The sequence below is a fragment of the Amblyomma mixtum genome, chromosome 4, assembly GCF_055824585.1.
Source record: "Amblyomma mixtum isolate Tamu chromosome 4, ASM5582458v1, whole genome shotgun sequence".
NCBI lineage: Eukaryota > Metazoa > Arthropoda > Arachnida > Ixodida > Ixodidae > Amblyomma > Amblyomma mixtum.
The window spans coordinates 108,736,652-108,742,651 of NC_143015.1; the positions used below are offsets into that span (position 1 = coordinate 108,736,652).

At 49.1% G+C, this 6,000-nt stretch overlaps 1 protein-coding gene across 3 annotated transcripts in view; it reads right to left on the bottom strand.

Moving 5' to 3' along the window:
• The window catches only part of LOC149347789 (uncharacterized), a 50,732-nt gene extending 44,979 nt beyond the window's left edge, over positions 1 to 5,753 (bottom strand). For all 3 annotated transcript variants that reach the window (XM_089587456.1, XM_089587455.1, XM_089587457.1), the window contains exon 1: positions 5,429 to 5,753. The gene's annotated coding sequence lies outside the window, so the exon portion shown is untranslated. The remainder of the gene's footprint in view (positions 1 to 5,428) is intronic.
• Positions 5,754 to 6,000: the final 247 nt, after the last annotated feature.

The window sequence follows — 6,000 nt, forward strand, 5'->3', positions numbered from 1 at the left end:
AAAGAAATAGGCCTCCCAGTTCACAAAGGAGACGTTTATTCACGTCGTCCTCCAGCTGATACACACACACTCAATAGTCACCCCGTCCCGGGGGCGCGCGAGGAGCAAGGCTCCGCTGCGCGCACGAAGCGACTCGAGTAATGCGCACCGCTAGCACGCCGCTGCAGGAGAATGTCCCCGCGGCAGTGCTGTGATCTCTCTCTCGTGTCGACCGTTGGGCCGGTTGCGAGAGAGAGTGGGCAATCAACGCAAGGTACGCCTGTCGGAGGTCGCTGGACCCCGCTGGACAGGCTCGAGCCGCTGCAGGTCAGAGGACACGTGCGGGCGAGCTCGAGTAAGCACTGATCCGAACGGCAAAGGCCGGCACGGACAAAACAGTAACGTACGCACCTTACGCTGTCTCGGAGGGATCTCTCTCTGGGCCCCGCTCGGACGGTCGCGCAGTGCGCGGCCACCAAAGCGGGTCCCGGAATTCCCGCCAAAAGGCGCCAATGGCAAAGGCCATTGGGGAGCCGGGGCGGAGCTGTGGCCAAATGACAGTGATTAGTCACCTAGCCGCCTCTCCACCGCCTGAGGCGGGAGCAAGGGAAAGAGGAGAAACAACGCGGTAGGCCGGCACAGCCGCGCAAAGGCGACGGCGGAAAGCCAGATTCCCACAAGCTTCAATTTCTCAATTATTTACAAGATCCTCGAGTTGATGTGGCTATGCTTCATTCTTATCCACTGATAAGAGGCGCCTTCGTCAAGTATAATACTGCGACGTGCTCGTCTGCTCCTGTAGAGAGGCTTTTTTCATTTGCCTTCCTTATAGCGCGCCCACATCGCGGGGCTCTTTCGGACCGGCGGTTCGAGCAAATGTTGTTACTTAAGACCTTCAAGTAAACGTAACGAATATCTTTAGCCTAATAAAAACGTTCAGCCATTTTACTTGTTGTTGTTTTAATTCCAGCTTTTCAAGAATAGTTTCAGCTTCAGAAGTTTGTTATCGCAGTACTGGCAAACTAACTGTTCGGTTCCCAAGGGCACGGAGCTTGCATCATTTAGTTTGATCAAAGGCACAGGCCATCGGGTAAGTACTCTATAGTATCGAACCGAAAACGTTTCAGGTTTATTCATATAGCCAAGTGCTCACAGATTGGTTCGTATAAGGAACTTTGGGTTAAATGATTTTTCGCTAGGCTGCTTACGGAAGCAATCACTGCAACATATACCGGGTGTCCCAGCTAAATGTAACCAAACTTTTAAAAAAGGCGAAGTGTCCAGGTCTAGTGAAACCCACTCAGGGTTGTTCATAGTCACGTGGCCTAGTCTTGAGTATTTTTTCGCTCTTAAAATTTAATTACTTAGTTAAGCTTAATTAGCTAACTTTTTAATTATCAACTTCAGGAAGAAAGTGTCAATGCAAAAGTTTTAGATCACCTCGAAAAACGGATAGTAGTGCTGTTTCCGTCAAGTTACGATATACGTAGCTTCATTTATTGGCCTTAAAAGAAAGTTATCACGTGACCAGCTGCTCGCTCACTTCTCTGCCCCAATGTGCACCCAAAGTCTCATCGAGGAGAGGACTTCAGAAAAAAAACGTAATTTATTCTCTAAGGCGCGTCTTGGGACGTTGAAGTGGCACAGTTGTCTTGTGGAAGCTTTTTCTTATTGTGCGGGTTATGGTTAAAAGCGCGGGAAAAAAAAACTACTTCACGTAAATATTACCTTGCTGCAAAAGTCTCAGTAAGTTGTTTCTCGAAGCGATCTACAACTTTTTCATTCACACTTTGTTCCTGAAGTCAATAAATAAAAAGTTAGTTAATTAAGCTTGACTAATTAGTCAACCTTGAAGAATGAAAAAAATACTGCGGACTAGGTCACGCGACTCTAAACAACCCTCATTTGGTTTCAGATGGCTAGGACACCCCGTGTTTTTTAAAAGCTTGGTTACATTTAGCTGGGACACGTGGTATATGGCTTTAGTCCAAATTAAAGTTCTAACAAGGCCAACTGCGCAGACAGCGGAGCTTCAACAGATCCATGCGGTCGGATTCATTTATAAGTCCTTTCAGGAAAAAGTGCTCCATAGAAATACACTAAAGGTTACAGAAACCACACGTACATTTCCTAAGTTCTCCAATTATATTACCGGAATTATTGGACAGTGATTTCAGTTATGTAAACTTTGTTAGTCGTAATATAACCTATATTATATTTGATATTTTAGTGATGTATCGAAGTATCGAAGATACAGTATCAAGTATCTGTATCGAAAATTGATTTCGGTACTGCATCTTGTATCTGTATCGGAGATACAATTTTCAAAGGTATCGAGTATCGTATCGAAGATACTATTTTGAAGTATCTTGCCCAGCCCTGCACCACGCACGGGCTGACCGGCCTCAAAAAAATAAATGTTGTACAACGCTCGCTTTTAGGCCACAGGAGAGCGTAAAGCGGCCTCTGTGCCTCAGCGGCTTGCACCAGGCAGCCGGTTGACGGGCGATAGTTGTGACATACGCATTCAATGTCAGTGACAAGCATGACGTAGTTAAACATTTCACAAAAAGCCCCTTTCGCGAAAGTACGCGAGGCTCTGAGGATAGCGTATGTTTTACTGCCGTGTAGACTGTATTGTGCCTCCACTGTATTACTGTATTATGCCTCCACAATAAATACTTTTTTTTCGAGTTTGAGTAAGTGTTGACTCACAAAGCACAGATATTGAATATATGAACCTCTATATCTGCGCAGCGTTATGTGCAGGCAGATGATGCAGCGTCTCACGTTACATAGCTGGTGGCACTGACAGCAGGGCGCATTTTTCGCGCGTACCATACACGATCAAGTTGAGCGTCAACGATGCGACTCGAGACACCATGCAGTATTGCAGAAAGTGCGCGGCAGATCAAATGATGAAACCAGTTGGCAAAACTCCACATTTTCTGGCGCCAACTCTGGCTTCGGTGGCGACAATGGTAACTCTCAAAGACTTTACGAAGGAAACGCGGGATCAGTTACCGCTTTACGTGCTACTTACATGAGTAAACAACAGCACGCGACGGAGCTCTTTCAGAGCCCAAGCTTTCAGTATTACCGTATTTTCCGGTGTATAAGACGCACCCTTGTATAAGACGCACCTGCCATATATGCAAGCTGTCACTGAAAAAGTTCGCATATAAGACGCACCCGTGTATAAGACGCACCCCAGTTTACCCAGTTAGGCTAGTGAGGCTTAATTAAACACGCTTGCGCGACTATCGCGAAATGCACCGTACCTGTGAGCAATCCTTAAGCAACGCTAAGTGATCAAAAAAGGCAACACTCACGCCATACCCGTCCACGTTTTAGCAAAAAAAGAAAAAACGATACAGCTCCCCATATGTCCATAAAATTTTATTTCTACTTGAAACCTTCGAAGTCTCCATCTTCAGATGCGCTATCAAAAGGTTCACCCATTTCTGGAAGCAACTCGGCTGAAACATGCACTACGTACACGAAGCAAAAAACGTTGCAAAGGGTGACTAAAAAAGAACGCCGGCTTGTCTTGACAATGGTGAAAAGCACGATTGTCACCATCTTTTGGCGCTTCTCATTACTTTTGCTTGGGGCCTCCGAAACAGCCGCGCGTTTGTGATCCCGGAAGTCGTCATCCCCGCCGTTTGATGACTAAGATCACCTAGAATGTCGCGCACGGCGGTCCCGGTATTGAAGTATTAACCGTGTTACAACTGCGTTATTGGTAGTGATATTTTTTATGTGAAAAAAGCTTGAGCATGAACCGGAGTAATCGATGAACTCGCAAAAAAAGATGAAAAATTCGCATATAAGACGCACCCTTGTATAAGACGCACCAGCAAGATTTTAGAAAAAAAGCCGCGTCTTATACACCGGAAAATACGGTAGCTGCTGCCAAGCACTGCTTTCAAATAACGACCATCAGACAAGCGAACTTAAAGGTGACAGAACAATTTTCCACGCAGTGGATTTAAGCAGGCGCGCGCTGTCATATCAGCGCAGCAGACGACGCGCGAGCGCATTGCACAGCAGTAGCAGCGAAAGACACGACTAAAATGGTCCGGTTACCCTTAGCGACAAGTGCTTCTGAGCTCCCTTTTAAAAAAAGTTTTGATTGTACTTGAAACAACATGAATGCAGCCAAAAACTCAACGACAGAACAGCTGCGAACGGTCTGCGTTTCTATGAGCGACGGCGCGGCAGTGATCCTACTCCGGTGGCGGCGAAAGGCCGTACTAGCCCCGACGGCGGGCTCCCATTGTTCGCCTCTCGTTCTCCCAGGCACAGAAAGTATAGACATAGAGTAATATAGAAGTAAAGAGCGGACACTCCCGTAGGCCCCAGCGGCCGACTTTTGTGCACAGCGCACCTAGCGGACCCGGGGAAACGCACTGGCCTCAGAGATGATTGGCTAAACAGGAATCTTGGAGGCTCTACTGTCAAAACCTGGTGGTGGGCATCTGCCCTTGACGCAGCTTTGTTGCCTCTTTGGAAGTGCTTAGGAAGAGCCGCCGCCGCCGCCTTTAAGGCCGACAGCTGCAGCTTCTTGTTGGACAGTTCACGGGGTGGAAGAAACAACCGTCGCAGCACCACAGCAGTACACAAAACGGACGTGCCCACGAAGCTTGCAGACGCCGCAAAAAAATACAGCCGCTCACACCGTCGGTCCGTCGCACACTGCCGCCTGGGCGTGCTTGCCCGTTGGCTTGACGCACTTAAAAGACGCCGCTGTTGCTGACGTAACTGCGGCCGTAGGCGCGCAGCGCACGTCACTGCAAGCCAAGATATGCCAAGACCATACTCTTTTTCTTTTTTTTATTTGCACGTTCAGTGCCATCTGGCGGAAACGGGGAAGCGCCGAACTCGGCCGCGAAAGGGCCCGAGTGTCCGCTCTTTACTTTTATGTTACTCTATGGTATAGAGGAGGCGCTGGTTGAAGTAAGTGAGTTAGGAAAGCTGAAGGGACAGGTGAGTCCCACTTGGGTGGGCGAGAAAAGGCTTAGGACACGAGGGAGGTGGTCAGGGAACACGAGTAAAAAACAAGTGAACACGGGAAGAAGAGTAGAAAGACTTGGAAGGAAGAGTGGAAATAAATAGAAAAGACTGGTGTTGAAGTAAATGATTTCAGAAAGTTTAAGTGACGTGGAGAGTCCCACGCGGAACGGCAAGGAAAAAAAGGCTTAAGACACGAGGGTGGAAGGCTACTGGTGGGACAAAGGGATAGTGGAAAAGAGAAGAACGATGAGAAGAAATGCGAGCGCTAGAAAACACAGTGAGCACGCGAAGAGTAGGAAGATTTGGAAAGAAAAGAGAAAATAGTGAGGGAAGACTAGATTTAAAGTGAGTGAGATCGGAAAAAGGCGAAATCAGGAGACGCGAACCACGTGGGCGGGCGGCGAAAGGCCTAAGAAAAGTGGCAAAAACTTACTTTTGCGGCCGTCGGTCCAGGCTCCTGAACAGGCACGAGGATAACCACACCAGGTAGTTGGTATGGTGGAAGGGCCGAGGAACACTTGGTTAGGAGCGGTAATCCAAAACACAGGGCTCCAGGGCACAGGGCGCACACGATCAGCGTAGGCACAAGATGGCGGAGGGCCGCAAGGGCCAGCGGCACACGCCGCGGCCTCGAGGCGCGCACGAACTCGACGGAGCGAGCGCCGCGCGCGACCGACCGCGTTGACTGCTAGGGCGAGACTGGCAGCGAAAACGAGGCAGCAAGCAACAGAGAAGCGAGCGACGCAGTTCCGCTCCTTCCGAAGGCTCCGGGAATAATAATAGTGATTATTGTCGCGGTAGTGCGCTGGGGGAAGGGGGGGGAGAAGTGTGGGAAAGCTCAGCCTGGTAATTGCCTCCACGTGGGGGTCACCTCAACCGGGCTTTGCTGGGAAGGGGATAATAGAATAGGGAGAAGAAGCGGGTCGGGGTCGTGACTGGGCACAGGGCAGGAGAGTCCGGCGCGAGGGCAAGGCAGAGGCTCCGGAAGACTGGAAAATCGCACGC